The sequence below is a fragment of the Gopherus flavomarginatus genome, chromosome 18 (genome assembly GCF_025201925.1).
Source record: "Gopherus flavomarginatus isolate rGopFla2 chromosome 18, rGopFla2.mat.asm, whole genome shotgun sequence".
In the NCBI taxonomy this organism is placed as follows: domain Eukaryota; kingdom Metazoa; phylum Chordata; order Testudines; family Testudinidae; genus Gopherus; species Gopherus flavomarginatus.
In genome coordinates, this window is record NC_066634.1 from 18,578,888 (window position 1) to 18,601,790 (window position 22,903).

A 22,903-nucleotide genomic window follows, 5' to 3' on the forward strand; every position below is an offset into this window, starting at 1 on the left:
GAAGAGGAATCGTGGAGGATCAAGAGGCAGCTGATAGTCCCCCAGAAGTACCACTGGAGGCTGCTGTACCTGGCCCATGATGTCCCTCTCTTGGGACACCAGGGGATCCAGCGCGTCAAGCAGAGGATGCTACAAAACCTTTACTGACCTGGAGTCTGTGACCCTGTTCAGGAGGTCCTGCAACCCCTGCCAGAGGGTGGGGAAGGCCTGTCATAAAGGAGCCTTTTCAGAAGGTGGCCATGGACATAAGAGGGGCCCCTCAGCAAGGCGACCCAGGCAAGGGAAAAAATACATTCTGGTGGGGATAAATTTTGGTATCCGTTACCCAAAGGCAGTGGTTCTGTCCTCTATCGAGGCAGACACTGTAGCAGACATGCTGCTGACCATTTTCAGCAGAGTGGGGTTCCCCAAGTGGGTCCTTACAGACCAGGAGTCCAACTTCATGTGAACCCTGCTCCAGTGCTTGTGGGAGACGTGTGGGGTCTGGCACTCCTGAGCCTCGGCGTGTCACCCTCAGTCCAACGGGCTGGTGGAGAGATTTAATGGCACCCTGAAGATGATGCTGAAGACTTTCCTGGGCCAGCATCTGCAGGACTGGGATAAGTATTTACCCTGTTCATGTACAGGGAAGGGCCCTAGGAATCCATGGGGTTCTCTCCTTTGCAGTTGCTGTGTGGGAATAGAGTGAAGGGAACCCTGGACTTGGTGAGGGATGAATGAGAATGGAAAACTCGCTGAGCTCATGGGTCTGTCCAGGCAGAACCTAGCCAGGGCCCAAGGGAGGCAGAAAGTCTGGTACAACCGCTCAGGACGTGCCCGCTCCTGTGCCATCAGGGACCAAGTGATGGTTGTCATCCCAGTGAGGAAGAAGAAGCTGCGAGCTGCCTGGGATGGGCCCTTCAAGGTCATCAATCGGCTGAATGAGGAGAACGTTGTGATGGAACTGCCCAACCGGGCTCACAGCCACCGAGGGGACCATGTCAACATGATGGAGCCGTACTGTGACAGGGAGAGGCTGGTACTGGCCGTGCGTTGCCAGTGGGAGAGGGGTCAAGATCCCCTGGTGGGTCTCTTCCCTGAGACAGGAGCTGGCCCCTTGCTGGAATCAATACATCCCTCTGACGAGTATCAGAGGAGTAGCTGTGTTAGTCTGTATCCACAAAAATAACAGGGCCGGTGGCACCTTGAAGACTAACAGATTGATTTAGTCATAAGCTTTCATGGGTAAAAAACCACTTCTAAAAAAAACAAAAAAACCTTCAGAAACAGACTTCAGAGAGAATCTGCTGAACTACAATTCATTTGCAAACTTAACAGCATTAATTTAATCTTGAACAGGGACTAGGAATGGCTAGCTGGCTACAAAAGCAATTTTCCCTCTCTTGGTTCTGACACCTCCTCATCTGTTATTGGGAGTGGACCACATCCACCCTGACTGAATTGGCCCTGTCATCACTGGTTCTCTACTTGTGAGGTTACTCCCTTCTCTCTATGTATCAGTATATCTATGCCTGCCTCTGTAATTTTCACTCCATGCAACTGAAGAAGTGTTTTTTTACCCATGGAAGCTTATGCCCAAATAAATCTGTTATCTTTAAGATGCCACCAGATTCCTCTCTAACAATCTAACCCCTGCCCAACAGGCAGAGATCTGGGCTCACTAACCAAGCTGTCCACTGGGTAGAGATAGGAGCCAGCCCTCCCATCAGGTGTTGCCCATTCAGAGTAACTAGGAACACAGCCCAGGCCCTGGAGGGAGAAGTCAGAGACATGCTGGCTTTAGGGGTGATCCAGCCATCCACCAGCCCCAGGGCCTCTCCCGTGGTGCTGGTCCCCAGGAAAAATGAGTCAATCTGATTCTATGTGGCCTATCGGAAGCTCAATGCCATCACCATGTCTGGTGCCTGCCCCATGCCTGGGCCTGATGAGATCCTAGACAAGCTGGGGGGAATCCCACTACCAGGGTTCTGACCAAAGGGTACTGGCAGGTGCCTTTGCATCCAGATGTCAGGTTGAAACCTGCTTTTGTCACTGCTTCGGGGCTGTACAAATCCCTGGTCCTACCTTTCGGCCTCAAGGAGGCACCAGTCAGATGCCAGCACCAGGTGGATCAGTTACTGAAGGCGACGGAGAATTTTACCCTTGTGTACATTGATGATATTTGTGTCGTTCACTAGAGCCAGGAGGAACGTGTGTCCCAGGTGAAGAGGGGGCTGGGTTGCCTCCAGGATGCAGGGCTTATTGTAAAAGCTGGCAAGCACAACGTGGGATGGAAGAGATGTTGTACCTGTGCCACAAGGTGGGGAGCGGCTGCCTAAAGGCAGAGCTGGCCAAGGTGGAGGCGATCAGAGATTGGCCTCTGCCCCAGACTAAGAAACAAGCCCAGGCCATTATTGGGATGGCCGGGCACTACTGGCGGTTTGTGCCCCACTGTAGCTCTGTGTCAGCTCCCATCATGGAGTTATGCAAGAAGGGGAAGCCAGCCGAGCTGGTCTGGACCGGGCAGTGCTAGAGGGCTCTCTGTGTGCTGAAGGATGATCTGGTCAAGGGCCCGGTCCTGGGAAACCCAGACTTTGACAGGCCCTTTATGGTGTTCACCGATGCCTCAGACACAGGGCTGGGCACGGTGCCGATGCACCCTGATGCAAAGGGAGAGAAACACCCCATCGTGTACCTGAGCAGCAAGCTGCTGACCTGGGAGCACGGCTGTGCAGCCATAGAGAAGGAATGCCTGGCCCTAGGGTGAGCACTTAAAAGGCTGCAGCCGAATCTATTAGGACACCACTTCACTATGTACGCTGACCACTCACCCTCCCGTGGCTGCACCAGATGAAAGGGGCCAATGCCAAGCTCCTGAGGTGGAGTCTCTCCCTCAAGGAATATGAGGTGGAGGTGGGCCATGTGAAGGGGAGTGCAAATGTTATAGCTGATGTTTTGTTCCGGAGAGGGGGGGCTGAACTTTCCTAGGTCATTGGCTAAAGTGACCTCACTCAGTTTGCTCTCAAAGGGGGAAGAGATGGGATGAAGTGGAGATTTTCCCTTGTTATGTTGTATGTGAGCCTATGTGAGTCTTACTGGTGAGCCTGTGTGAGTTTTACATTAATACTGTGTGTGCTTCAGTTTCCCTCTGTGCTGCACCAATGCCTCGCTGGTGAAATAAGGTGTGTGACTTTGCCTGTGACACCCTTGGGGCAGGTGAGGCCTCTGTATGCTATGGCTAGTGCCCTTCATAATCTGAGACCCAGGAGGGGGATGCAAACAGGTGACTCTGCCTGGGAAGTGAGACAACGACAAGGAAGAGGAGCAACGGGGGTGTCTGAGGTTGGGTCGCTGGAACCTGGGCAGTCTGCATGGGGGGACTGGAAGAGGAGGAGTCCAGAGCATCTGGCCCAGGACTCGCCAAGATGGACTTTGCTGAAAGTCAGTGACTGGAGTTCTGTTCTATGCTGTGTTCCTGTCGACCTTCTGTTTTACTGGCTGGCTAAGAGTCACTGCTGACTGCAGAGTTGGGGTGCGGGGCCCTCTGGCTTCTCCAGGAGCCCTGCCTGTGTGGACTCACTGCGGGAAGTGCACGGTGTGGAAGGGGATGCTGAATGCTCCGAGGTCAGACCCAGGAAGATCAAAGCTGGGTAAGCTGCTTACCTGGTGACAGTCTGCTCAGAGAGAGGAGGCTCCCCCAGAGTCCTGACTGGCTCATATGGAGTAGTTCCAGAGCATCGCCCGGTTACTCCGTGTCATGGAGCATCATACTTCCCCACTTACTTTACTGCCGGTGGGTTAAGTCACTGACTAATGTGGAGGTATGTGCCTAAGGTTCTCTTCAGGTTTTGGCTATACAACTTCCAAGTGTTACCAAACATTGTGGTGTCACCCACAGGTGTTCTTGCAAAGTTCTGAGTTTCTTTTTCTGGGTTGCCAGAAAACATCTGGTGCAGGTATCGTGGCATTTAGCCATTAATGCCATGATGTGGTGTGCCTCAGTTTCCCCTTCCACACAGCAGACCAGATTTGTTATGGTTTCCCTGCTGTAACAAGCCTATTTACAGGCATTAGCTGAGAAGCAGTAAGTATCCTTATAGGTGATACCACTCCTAGCACGTCCAAAAGCTTTTCCCAATGATCATGCATGTTACTCCTCAGCACCAATTTTTTTGTCATAAGGTTTATCACTAACAACAAACTTTGTATCATGAGATGTAACAATAACACCGAAGTTTTGATCACAGGCAGGTGTTTCCAAGTTTCTTTATCATACCAAGCCTTCTGTTTAGACAGTCTGGTTTCTTCAACACCCATTGTGCCTTTCAGCTCCTCCCTGAACCTCAGCATGTGTTCGGTTATTGGTCGGTCTTCCCCTTCAGTGTTTTGTCTAGTGTCCCCCTTCAGTAAGGGTTTTCAATTTAAGTGTGTCTTTGGGGTTTTGGTGAAGTAAGGATGTGAGGGGACCTTGTATGTTGGGCTGGTCCTCTGTGGAGCTGCATTTGATCTCCAGGGCTATGCCATCCAAAAAAAATCTACACCCCCTTCTTGGGGGTTCCTTATGATTTCCACTTCCAGCACTGGGACTTTCCCCACCCCCTTTCCCTAGAGGGTGGTTGTGATCTGTGCTCTCTGAGCTAAGAGGTGTCTTTTCTCAGCAGCTCTTTTACAGCTCCTGTTTGTATCTTACCAGCCTATGAAATTCCCTCCTTCTCTTTGTCTGATGGGTCATTAGGATTTTCACAAACAACTCTTCAGTAAGATCTCCATCCTGCCTTAAAGAGACAGTTTTCACAAGTACACCAGGAACAGCTTCCTGAAAAAGTGGAACCTGGGTTGGGATACTCTCCATTACCCCTCTGTCTATCCTCAAGAGGTCAGTTGTGTGACTGGTCCCTTCCGGGAGGTCAATTACATAGCTCCCTCTCAAAACCTGAGCCACAGATTGGGTACCTGGGTACACAGATGCTGAACCAGCCTTTCTGTCCTGGGCAACCCCCTCCCCATGTAATCAGTAAGGAGACCTTCCTGTACTCCCACTAATTCTTTCTCACATTCCTCCTCTAGGACCCCCTCTAAGAGACACACCTCTGTGTTCTCTAGAGTTGGCTCTATCCCCTGAGCTCACAGCTAACAGCCTGGGCAGGTGTCTCACTGACCTCCTCAGTTGTCTCTATGATTCCATCACCCTTCTCTGGGCTCCCCTCTAGGACACGTCTCCCTAGGCACCCTAGTGTAGGGTCTGTCCCTTTCTTATCTGCACTCTGCTGGCAGCTACCAACCTGGACAGTTTTCTCACTGACAGACAACACACTCCCATCCCGCCTGGAGGAGATGCCACCTTTAGCTACAGAGCAGGAGCTGGTCTCAACCTCTCACATGCCTGGAAGCATTCAGTTTTCCACTGCTGCAGAGGAATCAAGAGTTACTCCCATTCCCTCAGCAGTTTCTGGGACTTTACCCTTTTCTTCCAGGGTTTCAGCATAATACTCCTCCTTGCTGCAGGCAGACCCCTAGACAGCCTGAGCTACACATAAGAAATAATTTCCCAGTAATAAATCTATAGGGTTATTATCCACCACTAACCAGGAGGATGAGTTAGATGAAGTTTTCTTCAGACAACTAACAAAAGTTTCCAAATCACAGGCCCTGGTTCTCATGAGGGACTTCAATCACCCTGACATCTGCTGGGAGAGCAATACAGCAATGCACAGACAATCCAGGAAGTTTTTGGAGTGTTGGGGACACCTTCCTGGTGCAAGGGCTGGAGGAACCAACTAGGGGCTGTGCTCCTCTTGACCTGCTGCTTACAACGAGGGAAGAATTGGCAGGGGAAGTAGAAGTGGGTAGCAACCTAGGCAGCAGTGACCCTGAAATGGTGGAGTTCAGGATCCTGACAAAAGGAAGATAGGAGAGCAGCAGAATATGGACCCTGGACTTTAGAAAAGCAGACTTTGACACCCTCGGGGAACTGATGGGCAGGCTCAACAGGTAGTGATCAATGGCTTGATGTCTAGTTGGCGACTGGTATCAAGCAGAGTGCCTCAGGGCTCTGTCCTGAGGATGCTTTTGTTCAACATCTTCATTAATGATCTGGTTGATGGAATGGATTGCACCCTCAGCAAGTTCACTGATGACTCTAAGATGGGGGAAAGGGAGATAGGCTGAAGGGTAGGGATAGGGTCCAGAGTGATCTAGACAAATTGGAGGATTGGGCCAAAAGAAATCTGATGAGGTTCAACAAGGACAAATGCCGAGTCCTGCACTTAAGATTGAAGAATCCCATGCACTGCTACAGGCTGGGGACTGACTGGCTAGGCAGCAGTTCTGCAGAAAAGGACCTGGGGATTACAGTGGATGAGAAGCTGGATATGAGTCAACAGTGTGCCCTTGTTGCCAAGAAGGCTAATGGCATATTGGGCTGTACTAGTAGGAGTATTGCCAGCAGATTGAGGGAAATGATTATTCCCCTCTATTTGGCACAGGTGAGGCCACATCTTGAGTATTCCATCCAGTTTTGGGGCCCCCACTATAGAAGAGATATGGACAAATTAGAGAGAGTCCAGCAGAGGGCAACAAAAATGATTAGGGGGCTGGGGCACATGATTTACGAGGAGAGGCTGAGGGAACTTGGCTTATTTAGTCTGCACAAGAGAAGAGTGAGGGAGGATTTGATAGCAGCCTTCAACTATCTGAAGGGGGTTTACAAAGAGGATGCAGCTCGGATGTTCTCAGTGGTGGCAGAGGACAGAACAAGGAGCAATGATCTCAAGTGGCAGTAGGGGAGGTCTAGGTTAGATATTAGGAAAACTATATAGGATGGTGGTGAAGCACTGGAATGGGTTACCTAGGGAGGCGATGGAATCTCCATCTGTCAAGGCTGATTCCCCGCTCTGGCACTCTGAGTGCAGAAGGTGGGGCTGTCATAGTATAATTCCCAATTCTGAAACTTAGCGTCCAAAATATGGGTACTAGCATGAATTACCCTAAGCTTAATTACCAGCTTAGATTTGTTAAGCTGCCACCACTCAAAAATATATAGTGTTTTGGGGCACTCTGGTCCCCACCAAAAAACCTTCCCTGGGGACCCCAAGACCCAAATTCCTTGAGTCTCACAACAAAGGGGAATAAACCATTTCCCTTCCCCCTCCTCCCCTCCAGGTGTTCCCTCCCTGCACTCCTGGAGAGATATACAGATTCAAGCTCCATGAATCTAAACAAAGGGATTCCCCCTTCTCCTTTCTTCCTCTTGCTCTCTTTCCCTTCTCCCCACCAATTCCCTGGTGTACACAGACTCAGTTCCTTTGAGCCTTAACTAGGAGAAAAAAATCAGACAGGTCTTAAAGCAAAGCTTTTAATAAAAAGAAAGGAAAAAGGTAAAAGTTTATCTCTGCAATTTAGATGGTAAAAAGTTACAGGGTCTGTCAGCTTAAGAAATTGGAGAAACAGCCTCCTCCAATAGAAATACAATTTAAAATACTTCCAGCCAAATACACATTTGCACATAAAGGAAAACAAATAAAAAGACTATACCGCCTTTCTACCTTTATACTTACAAAATTGGAATAGAAGATTAGAGAGCCTGTAGGTACATGTGGTCACTCTCAGAGCCCAGAGAGAACAAAGCAAAACCCAAAAAACACAAACAAAGGCTTCCCTCCACCGAGATTTGAAAGTATTTTGTCTCCTGATTGGTCCTCTGGTCAAGTGTTGCAGGTCACTGTTTGTTAACCCTTTACAGGTGAAAGAGACATTAACCCTTAGCTATCTATTTATGAAAGGGGCCCGCAAGGATTCTAAAAATTAATACTGGCCACTTCAGGCTGGTATTAGACTCCCAAGGTTACAGCTTTTCTCTGACCTTGAATGGATAGATGCTGCCACCACCCAAGTGCCAAAAATCACCTTTGAGAGTGCAGGAAGGCACGCTTGGGAATTCTTCCTGTGGGGTACCCTCAAGCCCTTTCACTCCCCCTCCCGGGAAGAGCTGAGAAAGAAAAAGCAAACAAACAAATAAAAAAATGGGAACCAGGATGCAGTATTCAGCCTGTCTGAAGGGGACACCCACCCACGCCCACCCACACGCACACCCCCTGCAGCCTCTGCTTAAACCAAAACTGGTCAGAAGAAAGATGTACAGAAAGCAATGAAAAGGCTGTGGGAGACACACCTTAACCCCTCCTGACAAGGGTGACAGGATTAAGGCAACTCCCCTAGCCTCATCTGCATCAGAGTTGGGACAGGGAGGCATCTCTATTAGCATACAGAATGAAGAACAGACATTGCAAGGCAAGAACCACACTAAACTCTGGGACCAGAAAAGCAGAGACACACTGCATCATGGGGTATCTCTGCTTCAGATGTTAGTGAACCCAGGCCTGCACACACCCAGCTCAGCAATTATCAGACCAATTCTAGTAATGAATCTTTGGTTGATATCCAAAATAGCGAAGCTGCCTATTTGCATTGTGAGCTCCCTTGAAGGAACACTGCCCATAGCTAGGAGTGATCAGCTCCTAGTGTCTAGCCTTGAGTCATCAGTAGGGTGACCAGCCAGCAAATGTGAAAAATCGGGACAGGGAGTGGGGTAATAGGAGCCTATACAAGAAAAAGACCCAAAAATCGGGACTGTCCCTATAAATTCGGGACATCTGGTCACCCTAGTCATCAGTTTACCCATAAACAAATCTTGTGTTCTCCCTTGAGCCATTATTGTTTCCCTACAAAACCCCTACCCAAGCTCAATTTAAGGGTTCTGGTGCCTGGATCCAAACTCGGCATTAGCTCCACTGGGACTTTGTCTTCGCCTGACTGATCGTGCTGGGGGCTCTGCCTGTCTCCAGTACTCAAGACCTTGAGCTATCACCATCACCTGGGAACCCCGACCAGTTCAAGCTTCATGGAGTGGTGAGACCCCAGCGCGCTCTCTCTCTCTGTGTTTTCTTCTCTACCTCAGATATAACTTTTTAACCCTGACTTGTTTGATCAGGTCTAGTTTTCTATATCTGACCTTTGTAATCTGTAATAATGTAACTGCTGTGTCTGTTTAGGCTCCTCCTGTGGTTATGACTATTATACAATAAATAACTTTTATAGTTAAGCTGGTTGTTTCCCTCTCTCTCTCTCTGAACTTTACTCTTTTGTTGTTTTGGCTTCCCCATTTACTCTGCAGCAACGCTCCTCTTACCTAAGTTAAAGATCCCCGCAGCGCCTCAAAATACTGTGGGGTTTGCTCATCAAGTGGGTTACTACCAGAACAATAGCAATGTGTAAGTGGGGATAGGGATGTGCTGAACCTGTGACATACAAGGATGGCAGCTTGGAAGTGCTGCTTGACTCCAGACTACTGAGTCCAGGGGCATATAAGGGTGGCAGCCTGGAAGTGCTGTTTGACCCAGCCTGCTCAGGCTTACTCTATTCCGAGGGGGTACCTATGGCATATAAGGGTAGCAGCGTGGAAGTGCTGCTTGACCTGGCCCACTGAGTCCAGGGACATATAAGGGGTCAGCTTGAGAGTGCTGATGGATCCGGTCCACTCCGACTTGCTCTGTTAATGTGTGTTTGTGTGTGAGTTCATCTGATTCTGAGGCTGGAGGAACCCGCGCTGGAGAACCTAGGTCCTGCAGGGTAGCTCCATTGGGAGGGGACTTACCCAAGGGAGAAGTAGAGCCCCTATGAAAACACAAGTGACACAGGCAGCACATTGATAGAATTACAGAACCCCCCACTCCCCAGAAGAGTAATAAATGAGCATACCCCAAAGTAACAGGCAATTCTGGTAACACACCAGCTAATTAAATAACATGTGCACAAACCTCTTAGGACACAAAACCCCAATCCTGTTCTTAAAAAGGTAAATTTTATTAAAAACAAAAAGAAAGAAAATACATCTCAAAACTCAGACTATTGCTAGTTTTTAAAAAGAACCACTTATAAGGATTAAGCATCAAAATAACTTCTTGAGGTCCAGCTTCAAGGTTACAAGCAAAACAAAAGCATTTGGGGTTAGCACAGAGGAATCTACAAGCCACAAAGAAATAAAAGAAATAAACCTAATCGCATCTTCCTGGGCATTTCCTGATTTCCTTACATATTTGGGGTTTCAAATGAGCAGTTTCTAGGTAAGATCTGATGTGTTTTCATACCTGGCCCAAGCTCACAGCATAGTTCCAGCCCAGTCTCTGCTCTCTGGGAGAACAACACAGACAGACAAAGGAGAAGTTTTTCTACAATTTTAAAAAGTTCTAGCCTTCCCATTGGCTCTTTTGGTCAGGTGTCCACTCCCTTCCTTTTACCTATGCAGGAGACTTTTTAACTCTTTACAGCAAGTAGAGAACAGCTACTAAAAGGGTTTTTATAGCTAACTGGCTGGCTAGGTGTCCATAAAAGGGATCTACCTCCCTCCCCCTTTCATTTATCACACCATCCTTAGAGGTTTTTATGCCCAGCTTGACAAAGCCCTGGCTGGGATGATTTAGTTGAGATTGGTCCTTCTTTGAGCAGGGGGTTGGACTAAATGCCCTCCTGAGGTCTCTTCCAACCCTAATATTCTATGCTACAGATAATACAGCTTCCAAATTCTCAGTTTCTATGTGCACTTTAGCCAAAGGCACAAGGATTTTGTAACTTCCTACTAATAAAAGCTCTGCCATCTGTCCTGGCAGCATGTCATTTTCTTGTACATTACTTCTCCTAACCACAGAAATTTCTGCACCTGTGTCTTCCCACCCAAGGTGCTCCCTGCCATTAATTCTGACAGCCTCTATGTGCTGCATGCCTGGCTGTGCAGAGGCTACTTTTACAAATCCTGTATGATAAGTGGCAGAAGGTACTTCTGTGCTCAGGGTAGCAGCATGCATATGAGTCTTATCTAATCTATCTGTGACATTTCACTCCATATTCTTTATGAAAATATGCTTATAATATGGATATGACATAACTGAGATATGCCAGATGGGTCTTGTAAGGTATCATTGGAAAGGTTATGCTTTACTGAATGTGATTATCCAATTTGTATGCCTGTATCATTTCTGTATCTGATGTTAGGAATATTGATTATGTATCTGTATTTCAAATGTGTTACTTTGGGCTCACCCCCAACTTTTAGCCCTTCAGGTACAATAGAAAAGCCAGACAGGGCTAATGGCCCATTAGCAAGGACAATGGACTGTGAAAGGGATTAGTCTTCCTGTAGACTCTTCAGACAGCCTACGAGTAATGGCTGCCACAGCTCTGCAGAGACATGGGTCTGAGTCACCCGGTACTGGATGCCCGTGTTCTTCCATTGGGAGACAAAGGGTTCCTGCCATACACAAGAGCTATACAAGGCAGGGAAGTGACATCATCGGGGTTCTCCTCTTCTTCCCCATCGAAAGAGACACTGAAAAACACCTGGAAGCAAGAACTGAGTGGAGAAGGGTTGAACCCAGACTGAGAGGATGTCCAGTCTGAGAGTGGAAATACCTGAAGTTTCCAGCTCAAGGTGAGTGCAGCTGCCTTTTAAGACTTTCTGTAATCTGCCAGCAACAATATCTAGGGTCAGAAATTACTATTTGTAACCAATTTCTTTAGTGAAACAAGCTTAGCCGGTGTGTTTTGTTTTATTTGATTAGTAATCTGCTTTGTTCTGTTTGCTCTCTCTTTAACCACTTAAAATCCACTTTTTATAGTTAATAAACTTATTTCTTGTTTATAATATAAGCCAGCTTGTGCAATTCATAATGTGGGGGCGGGATAAGAGGCTGTGCATACCTTCCTCCATATTGAGGGAGGAGGTGGATTTCAAAATATACCTTTGGGTCTGCACTCCAGGGGAGGTGGACATCTGAGTGCTGGGGCAAGTCCCTTAAGCTGAGCCTTCCCAGAACTGATCTCAGTGTCTGTTTCGTTCTGCAGTTGGGTGTGGCCCTGCCTCTGTGTGTGCTGGAGGAGGCTTAATAACCTGACTCAGCAAGACAGGTAAAAAGGGTGCCCAGGCTGGCATAACAGGTGAGCTCAGTGGTATCTCTGTACACCAGGTGGCATCCTAAGGGGGACAACCCATCTCTCTCTCTCTCTCTATCGCCCCAGGCAGCTAGCTAGTTTACCTATCTCTAGACCAGCTCCTGAGAGGGAGGAGGTGGTATTCAGGGGCTAATTGGTGGATAGGGCAAAGGAAGAGGGAGCAGGAGCTGAGGAACGGATGGTGCGGAGGGAGAGGGCGCAGGAGCTGGGAGGGGGTGGATATGGCAGAAGGGGAGGGGGAAGAGCAGGAGATGATGAGGTGGATAGGGAGGAGGGATAGGGGGAGGGGGCAGGATCTGGGGAGTGGATGAGGCAGAAGAGGAGGGGAAAGGAGCTGGGGATGTATAGGGCAGAGGGGCAGGAGCTGGGGGTGAATGAGCAGGAGGAAGCAGAAGCCGGGGCATGTGGTAGAGGACAGAAGCAGGCTGAAGGGGAGGGGAGACAAGGACAGAGGGCCTGCACCCAGTGGCGTAGCCAGGTTTTCAGTGTAGGGGGAGCAAACATAAAAAAGGCACCCTCCCTTGGCTCCTTCTCTGGCCACGCCCCCATTGGGTCCTCCTCTGGCCATGCCCCCCAACCAGACCCCTCCCCGCTCACCTTCCATTCTGAGCCGTCGCCTGTCCCCGGCCTGCACCCAGCGCTGGGCGTGCTCCATGCGGGGCTCGCCAGCCAGGCGGCCTTAAAGGTGCAGGGGCCCTTTCGCCTCCCCCCGCTCGCCGCATTAGCAAGGGGGGGGGGGAGCGCTTGGCCACCAAGCCCTGAGCCGAGGAGCCGGCCCCCTTGCTCCTCCGGCCGCGTCTGCCACCCCTGCATGGCTCCTCCGGCTGTGTTGTTGGCAGCGCCGGCCGGCAGGCACCACTTCCATGCCTGCCGCCCTGGGGAGAAGCAGCTGCTGCCTTTGAACCCCACTAGCTACGCTACTGCCTGTGCCCACTGCAGTGCCCATTCCTACTGAGTGTGGGTGCAAGCCAGGGCCTTAGGCTCCCCAGCGCTCTGCTCTCAGCAAGCAGCTGTGCCAGAGCACAGGGATGCACAAGGAGCCGAGTCAAGGCTCCCTGGTTAACTGTCAGCCTGGCACTTCCCATCATCTGAGAGCTGGGCTGTGCTACCCAGCGCTGGCGAGGCAATTCCCTGGCTGAGCTATGAGGTGGTGAAACCTGCACTGTAATGCTGCGCTGGGGAGCTGGAGACAGAATGGCCCAACCCAGGCCCCAGGGCAGCAGTGAGGTTAGCCAGGCAGCTTGTGCGCTGCCATCTCCTGGTCTTCTGGAGCTGAACTGCACGACCTTCATGTTCCCCTTCATCTGAGGGCTTGGCTACACTGGAGAGTTGCAGCGCTGGTGATGGGGTTACAGCGCTGCAACTCACTCTGTGTCCACACTTGCAAACCACTCCCTGGTTGCAGCGCTGGCTGTACACCTGGTTTGCTTGGGGTGTAGTGATTCCAGCGCTGGTGATGCAGCGCTGGTCATCAAGTGTAGCCACCAAAAGTGCTGTTATTGGCCTCCAGGGTATTAGGAGGTATCCCAGAATTCCTGTCCACAACAAACTGGAAGAATGGCTGAAATCCGATCTCCCCGTAGCTACTTAGCTAAAAAACAAACACAGCTGCTCTTTGCTCCAGCAAGCGAGCGAGCGGAGGCAGGGGAATTGCTTTGGAATGTTCACAGCTGTTTGCCTGAGGAGAGAGGGGAGGGGTAGCGTTGAGCAGCTGCTTATATGGTCTAAAGACTATTTAGGAGTGCATAATTTGCATTTAGTGAATAAGAGACAGGTGGGGGAAAGGTCAAAACTTTTAAAATGATTGAAGGTAGGCACTGTGTATCTTCCAGTCCTTAGAACTTGCAAGGCAGGGAGCTGAGAACAGTGTCAGCTCCAAAATCTACTCTCTCTGTCTCCCCCACGCTCCCTGTCACACACCACCCCACCCCCCTCTTTTGAAAAGCACGTTGCAGCCACTTGAATGCTGGGATAGCTGCCCACAATGCACCACTCCCAACAGCGCTGCAAATGTGGCCACACTGCAGCGCTGGTAGCTGTCAGTGTGGCCACACTGCAGCGCTTTCCCTACACAGCTGTAACTCCCAGTGCTGCACATCTCCAAGTGTAGCCATACCCTCAGGGTGCATCGCTTCCCTGATGCTAAATGTGGGGTTCTCACAGCTTGGATGCAGCCCTTGCCTTGCAGCGGGTCCCTGTTGGGGTGGGGTTCAGAGATTATAAAGCTGGATGTGACCTTTTTGATCATCCGGTCTGACTCTCTGAGAGCACAGGCCCGAGAACTGCCCCACAAGAATTCCTAGAGCAGAGCTTTAGAAAAATCTTGTCCTTCAACCTTGATTTATTGCTGCTGATGGAGAATCCACTGTGACCCTTGGCAACCTTTTCAAAGGTTAAATACCCTCATCAGGAAAAAATTAGGGTTTATTTCCATTCTGAATTTGTCTAGCTCCAGCTTCCATAGGACCATGTTAGACCTTTTGCTGCTAGATTGAAGAGCCTGTTATTAAATGTTTGTTCCCCAGGTAGGTACTGACAGACTGTGATCAAGTCACCCCTGAAATCAATGCTCTTTGTCAAGGTTGAGCTCTTTGAGTCTCTCACTCTAAGGCAGGTTTTCTAATCTTTTAATCGTTCTCATGACTCTTCTCTGATTTATCAACATGCTTCTTGAATGATGGGCACCAGAACTGGACCCAGAATTCCAGCAGCGCTTGGACCAGTGCCAAATACAGAGGTAAAATCACTTTTCTGCTTTTATTTGAATCCCCTGTTTACGCATCCCAGGGGCATTAGCTCTTTTGGCCACAATATCACACTGGGAGTTCACGTTCAGCTGATTCTCCCCCATCACCCCCAAGTCTTTTTCAGAATCACTGCTTCTCAGAATAGGTTCCCCCATCCTGTAGGTCTGGCTGATATTCCTTGTTCCTAGATGTATACATCTGGAGTTGGGGTTTGCAGATGGGTCCCTGATAGAAGTGGGGGTGGGAAGTCTTGCCAATTCTCTAGAGGCTTGAGCAGTTCTTGGCGTAGCTCACGCAGTCCCAACTTCAGGAGTCAGGGGATAACAGCAGAACCTCATTGAAGAGAAAAGTGTCCTGCATCCCCGATTCTGGAGAAGCTGGAAAATGTGACATGAAGATGGCACTAATGCTCAGAAAGCAAAGAACCAGGCCACGTGCGAATTACTGGTTAAAAAAAAAAACTTAAATTTTTATGCCAGACTCATGATTTGTGGGACCTGATTCATGATTTCTGAATTCTTGAGCTTGGTGATACTGGCTTAGGGCTTCTCTACACTGGCACTTTACAGCGCTGCAACTTTCTCGCTTAGGAGGTGCTTTTTTTAGAGCGCTGCGCTCTGCTGCGAGGACACCACGTTGCCAGTGTAGACTAGCCCCCAGGAAGTGCCACTGAGGGGAAAGGGTTTTCTAGTACAGATGGGGTTCCATCACTTTTTGGGGCGGCAGGGTCAGGAGTGGGTTACTGCTGGGGAGCAGAAGGGGGCCACTGAGGGCAGGGCTAGCAGCCCAGATGGGGGGCTGCTAGGGGACAGGGTCACTAGCTCAGGTTTGGAGGGTTGCTGGGGTAAGGAGAGGGGTCTATTGGGGGACAGGGCCAACTGCCCAGGCTGGGGGTGCTGAGGGGCAGGGCTGGCAGCCCAAGTTGGGGGGTCACTAGCTCAGGGTTGGAGGGTTGCTGGGGGCAGGAGGGGGGTCTATTGGGGGACAGGGCAAACAGCCCAGGCTGGGGGCTGCTGAGGGGCAGGGCTGGCAGCCCAAGTTGGGGGGTGCTGGAGGGACTGTTGAGGTGGGGCTAGCAGCCCAGTCGGAGCCCTGGGGGATGCCGGGGGTCAGGGGGACCGATACTACGGCTCCCCCGGGCGCCCCCCAGCGCTGTGAGTACGGGCCCGGCCCCACGCGGGAGTGTGACCAAGAGGCCCCGCCCCTTCTTCCCCGAGTCCCGCCCTCGCACATGTCTCCGCGTTCTCTCCACGCCCCTCACGTGGACACGCACCAGGCCCCGCTTCCGCACGTGGCGTCGGGGCCGCGCCGTTCGCCCCGCCCCCTTCGCGGCGGAGGTGCCAATTGGCTGCCGGCGCTGTCAGTGTGAGCGAGGGGCGGAGTCACAGTTGAGTCTTTGTGTCTGAGACTGTGCGGCGGAAGAATCGGGGTGAGAGGCAGGTACTGACCCCCCCGGGACCCCGCTGACCCCCCCCAAAGCCCCGGCCACTCCAACCTCCACCAGTCCCTCAGTCCTCTGTCCCCGACCCCCCGGGGCCCTCCGCCCCCCCCGGGACCCCGCCGAACCCCCAGATACCCCGACTCTCCCAGCCCCCCAATCCTCTGTCCCCGACCCCCCCGGGACCCCCCAGTTCTCTGCTCCCAACCCCCTGACTACCCCGACTCCCCCCGGGACCCCAGCTACCCCGACCTCCCCCGGCCCCCCCAGTCCTCTGCCCCAGACCCCCTGGAGCCCCCCGACCTCCCCCGGCCCCCACAGTCCTCCGCTCCCAACCCCTCCGGGTCTCCCCAGCCTCCCCCGGGCCTCCTCAGTCCTCCGCTCCCAACCCCCGGGGCCCCCTAGTCCTCCGCCTCCGATCCCTAGGGCCCCTGACCTCCTCCGGGCCCCCCAAGCCTTTGCCCCCGACCCCCCGGAACCCCCTGACCTCCCTCAGCCCCCCCAGTCCTCCGTTCCCAACCCCTTGGCTACCCCGACCTCCCCCGGGACCCCTAGTATTCCGCTCCCAAATCCCCAGGGCCCCCTAGTCCTCCGCCTCCAATCTCCCGGGGCCCCCCAGTCCTCTGCCCTCAACCCCCCGGCCACCCCGATCTCCCCTGGGGCCCCCCAGTCCTCCGCTCCCAACCCCCCGGGGCCCCTCAGTCCTCCGTCTCCAACCCCCGGGCCCCCGACCTCCCCTGCCCCCCCAGTTCTCCGCCCCTGGGGCTCCCCGATGTCCACGGGGCCCTCCAGTCCTTCGCTCCCAATCCCCCGGCTACCCCGACCTCCCCCAGGGCCTCCCAGTCCTCCGCTCCCAACCCCTCGGGGGCTCCCTGGGCTCCCCCAGTTCTCCACCCCCTAGACTCCCCAGTTCTCTGCCCCCAACCGCTGGCTACTCCGAGCTCCCCCAGTCCTCCGCCCCCAGCTACGCTGAACTCCCCCAGTCCTCTGCTCCCAACCCCCCTGATCCCCCCCCCCCCAGTTCTCCACCTCCCACCCCCTGGACCCCCTGACCTTCCCTGGGGCCCCTCAGTTCTCTGCCCCTGCCCCCTGAACTCCTCTGACCCCCCAGTCCTCTGCTCCCAACCCCCCGGACCTCCCCGGTTCTCCGCCTCCAACCTCCCGACCTCCCCCAGGCCCCCCCGTCCCCCCTAGTCCTCTGCCCTCGACCCCCTGGCTACCTCAAACTCCCCTAGTTCTCTGATCCCCAGGCTCCCCCCGTCCTCTACCCCTGGCTACCATGAACTCCCCCAGTTCTCTACTCTCTACCCCCTGGAGCCCCGCGAACTCCCCCAGGGCCCCCCAGTCCTCCGCTCCCAACCCCCCAGAGTCCCCTGAAATCCCCCCGGGCTCACCTCCCAGTCCTCTGCCCCCTATCCCCTGGACCCACTGAACTCCCCTGGGGCCCCTCAGTCCTCTGCTTCCGACTCCCCAAGGACCTCCACTCCTCGACCCCCCTCAGGTCCCCCAGTCCTCCACCCCCAGCCCCCTGGGGCACCCCAGTCCTCCAGCCCAAACCCCTAGTGTCCCTGGAACTCTCCTGGGGCCCCCCAGTCCTCTGTTTCCAATCCTCCAGAGCCCACCGAAATCCCCTGGGCCCACCCCCCAGTCCTCCGCCCCTGCCCTCGCCCTCCTGGGTCCCCTGAACTCCCCTGCCCCCCCCAGTCCTCTGCCCCTTACCCCTTGGAGCCCCCCAAACTCCCCAGAGACCTCCAGTCCTCTGCCCTGACCCCCCCAGGGTCCCCCAGTCCTCCACCCCTAACCCCCTAGGCCCCCCCAAACTCCCCTGGAGACTCCCCAGTCCTCTACTCCTGATCCCCTGGGGCCCCCCAGTCCTCCACTTCCAACCCCCCAGGTCCCTGAACTCTCCCAGAGCCCCCCAGTCCTCTGCCTCTAACTTCCTGGGGCCCGCAGTCCTCTGCCCCCAAACCCCTGGGGCCTGCCAATACTCTTCCACTCATACCTGCTGGGCCACCCCTGAGCCGAGAGGTAGGAATTGACCCCCCTGCCTCCCGGGACCTCCCATTCCTCTGTCCCCTGACCGCCTGGGTCCCTCTGAACTCCCCTGGGGCAAGAGGCAGGTACTGCCCCCCCCAACTCCCCTGGAGCCCCTCAGTCCTCCCCTCATCAAACCCCCGGGGCTCTCCTGAACTCCCCTGGGGTGAGAGGTAGGTATTAGCCCACTGGGACCCCCTGCCCCCAGAACCCCCAATCCTTCACCCACACATACCCACTGGGTCCCCTGAATTCTCCAGGGGTGAGAGGCAGGTAGTGCCTTCCCTGGCAACCACCCTAGTCCCCTGGAATGACCCCAAACCTCTAACCCCCCCGGCCTCTGAATTCCCCTGGGGCGAGAAGTAGATACTGACCCCGTAGGGACCTCCCTGTTCCCCAGGGAACCCCTGAGCCTCCTGGACCCCTCATAACCTGCAAACCCCCTGCCCCCTCTGAACTTCCCTGGGGACAGAGGCAGGGATTAGCCCCCCAAAACTCCCCCAACTGCTCCTGGCCCCCAACTCTGCATGGAATCCCTCTAATCCCTCTGTGTCAGAACCTGATTCCCCCCTGGAATCCTGGCCTGGTTCTTGGGGAACTCTAGCCCTCCTGAGCGAGCAATAGATACCAGAGCACCCTGGGTAATTCTCCCTCCCACCCCCCCCAACACCTGTTCAGATGCTTGGGTTCCTCCTGGGATTGGGCTCTCCCTGGATGTGGAAGTGGGGTACTCAGGATGAGTGCATATGTGTGGGATGCCCCCTCAATATGTGGGTGTGGGGGTGCCCTAGGATATGGAGTGAGGGACTCAGGATGTTGGTGCCCCCTGGGATATGGGGACATTGGGGGACATTTTAGGACTTCCACTGGCTGCTTTATGGGGAGTGTATGGCAGGGGTTACCTGCTGGGGGGCCATGGGAAGAGCTGGCCTGAGGCTGTTGCAGGGTCGATCACAGATCATGGGGTTGTTGCTTTGTTCAATTCAGAGCTGGATCCTGGGCACCCACTGGCAGGTTGAAATGCCCTTTGTGGTGTGTGGGGCTGAGCTATGGAGTGGTGAGCGAGGGAGCGGCCCCTCCCTTTGGGTTGGCTGAGGACCTCACTTCCAGGGCCCTGTCCAATGCAGGGCTGGCTGCATGGTGCAGGGAAGCTTTGCCCCCATTCACACCCCAATCTGAAGGCAGCTCAGTCTCCTTTACTGAGTCCTGGGGGTGCTATTGCCACTGGTTAGCCATGGCTCTGGCAGATGGGGGGTGGGGGCAGTGGAGCTGGGGCGGTGTCAGATTCTCCACCGCACTGTAAAACGGTGAAAGGACGGGGGAGGGCGTGCTGAATGCCTTTCCAGAGGGACTCTGTCCCGCAGCGTAACCCAGGCCCTGCAACCCCTGGCTGATTCCTCAGAATACAGCTAAGGGCCAGGCTCAGCTGGGGACCCGCTGCCAGGAAGGATGCCCTCCCCCTGCTCCTGGGGTGCCCTACACCGGCCAGGCTGTACTGTGCAGAGGATACTGGCTGTGCCAAGCCTGCTCCTGTGCAGGGAGAGTGAGTGGCCTGGGGCCTGGCTGAATTCCCAGCCCCGTCTCCCTGCTGTAGGTCTGGGTGTTCCTGGGACAGCCATTGTGTGTCCCAAGCCAGGGCCCAGGAGGTCAATGCTGGGGTAAACGCTCTCCTCTTGCATCTCCTGGGAGCTGCTGGGGTTCAGTCTCAGCCCGGCAGGGACCCCTGAGGACTGACTTGTGGGGCAGGCAAACTCCTCCGGGGAACAACCCAGCTTGTGACTGGGGAATGTGTGTCCTGGGAGAGGTGATGAGCTGGATGCAGAACATGCCTTGGCCAGCTGGAATCCGAGGCATGTGCTGGACACCTCAATGCCTCTGAGGTGTTGGTGGACACAGGTGTGGAGTGAGGGCTGGTGGGGTGGGGAGGAAGTCAGTGTCTGGCTGATATGGGGAATGAGTGCAAGGTGCATGAGTGACTCTCCCAGCAGACAGGCCTGGAGCCTATGCCAGCTCGGTACCAGGCCATGAGACTGCAAACCACACACACACACACCCTCCCCCGGACTGACTGTGTGGTCTGCATAGCGACCCCCCAGCAGGGGCTAGGCTGGAGATGCTCTGGGAACTGGCAGTTAGTATGGCTGATCTGCTGTGCGGGGAAGAGACAGACACTGTCCACCAGGGACCTGCTGCTGGGCGGAGGAAGCTGCAGCTCCGGGGAAATGCGGCCGTTGCCCGTTGGGGTTGGAGGGCTTTGGGGAATTCCATGGGACAGGCTTTGCCCTGTCTGCACCGACCAGTCTGCTACACAGTGTGCTCCGTTCTGCATGGCCCCAAATCTCCCGTGTGCTGCCATGAGGCAGGTGGGAAGGACTGGGCAGTGGGGGGAGTTGTGTTGGCTCCTAGGCTGTGGTTGTAGGTCTGGCCTTGGGATGGGGTTATATCTCCATTGTGCCACTTGTGTAGAGATGACTGGATACTTCGGGGGGGCTGCTCGCCCCTGGCGTGGCCGCTCTGTGGGAGCAATTGCCACTGGCTTGAGAGGACAGTGCAGTAGTTGATGGGTTGTCATTGGAGTCCATTTGCTCCCCGGAGCACAAGCTGTGGTGAAACTGGACAGCGGAGTTGGGGGAGCCTCTGCCTTTGCCATGACCACTAGCTCATGCCCTAGACAGGGACAATGACCCCCCAGAGGGGATGAAACTCGCTTGCCCAACCAAGTGGCAACCAAGCCCAGCATTGCACAGCCTCTGCTCCAGCCCCCACCGTGCACAGCAGCAGCTGCACTGGGCACTTCTTTCCCCAGGACTGGCACTCAGAGGGCATTAGCCCAGGGACGGGGGCAGGATCCAAGAGTCGGGACAGTACCTGGGAGCCTTGCCTCCCAGTCCCACCCTCCACCCCGGGCCATGCTGCTTCTCCAGGCTTTGCATGGACTGGCTTCGGGGGGCCCTTGGCATTGGTTCCAGGGCAGCTCCTTGGAGGATGCTGCTGTTTGTGGTACCTGCAGGTGGAGCCCCTGTCCCTGTCTCCTGCAGTCCTGTTCCTCTCCACAAGGACTGGGCAGCTGTATTGCCCAGAGAGCGGGAACTTCCCAGCCTGGCCTCCCCTAGACAGAATTCGAGGGCAGGGGGTGAGTGTGAGATCTGGATGTTGTCAGAGCTTGAATTTACTGGTGACATTACTGAGGGGAGTGTGTGTGTGGGGTGGGGGGGAGGGTTGGTGGTTTGAGCAGGGGCTTGGACCCAGGACTCCTGGGTTCTGTTTCCAGCTCTGGGAGGAGGTGGGGCCAAGCTCTGATCCCTGGCTCCTGACTGGGACATGGGAAGCTGAGTTTTCTCTCCCCAAGGGGGCTGTATGCGAAGCACCAGTGGAGCTTGCAGCCCCTTTGAATTCCCTGGTGTCCCTACACCGGGACCACCTGGGCCTGCTTGTTGCCAGCACTGGGATCCCTGCATGTCTGAAAGGTGCAGTATCTTGGAGTGGGGTGAAGGAAGAGCCTCCCCTACGTGTGGCTCAACCCTTCCCACATGGACAGAGCTGGGCCTTTCCACTGCATGACTGCTGTGCTCTCCAGACAGCTGGGGCTGGGCTACTGGGAAGCCCCTGGAGAGGATTAAACAGGCAGCGGAAAGAAGCAGCTTTGGGGGCCATGAGAGCTGTGCCTGAGAGCATGTCTAGCTGAGACTGCAGGCTGGGACCCTCGCCTGGCTGGCCGGGGTGAACAGTCCCTTGGCTTGGCCCTGGAATCCTTCCCAGCATGGGGAGGGGCTGTGACCCACGGGTTGGGTGGGGCGGGGAAGCAGAGCCAGGAGTAGGGATGGGTTGAGCAGGACAAGGGCCCTTCTCTAGCGGTGCCACTGAAGGGCTGGCAAGGGCTGGAGTGGGCATGGGGAGAGCCAGGCAGCTTGCAGGGTGGGCTGCAAGGGGCAGAGGTGGGCACAGCCTGTGGCATGGTTGGGGGCTCTGCAGCCCCCACCTCCTCAGGTGCCACAATCCTCTGGGCTGCATGTCCCCCTGCTCCTCTGCCCCCCCACCCCTTCCTTTTCTAAGCTCCATTCCTCACAGCTAGAGAGTTTGAACTGCCCCCATCCAGCCACAGCCCCCACCCTGAGCAAGCTGGACACCAAATCCCTTTGTGGGTGGCCTTCCCCAGTCGTCCAGAGTTTGGGGGAGAGCCGACTAGGTAGCAGTGTGGCTTGGGGGAGGCAGGCTGGAGAGGTGGGTCTCTCCCCACATGGGCTGCTGTTATGTGGGGCAAATGCTGTTCCCCATCTTCTGTGGGGCTCTGATGGCTTCTTAAACATTTTAAAAACCTTATTTACTTTACATACAACAATAGTTTAGTTATATATTATAGACTTCTAGAAAGAGACCTTCTAAAAATGTTAAAATGTATGACTGGCACCCGAAACCTTAAATCAGAGTGAATAAATGAAGATTCGGCACAGCACTTCTGAAAGGTTGCCAACCCCTGGTGTAGAATGAGGTGAGGTGGCTGCTGTCTGAGCACACTGGCTATAGGCTCTTGGGGAGCGTGGGTGCACCTAGGCTACAGCACCCTTGGGCGTCCTCGGTGGGCATTGTCCCCTAGCGCCTGGGCCAGCTGGGCCTCCCTGCTCTCGCGGCCTGCGCTGCGGTCCCTGGGTTAGGTTTGGTGGTGTCTGGTCTCAGGGAGGGCACCACCTGCCTGGCTCCCCTA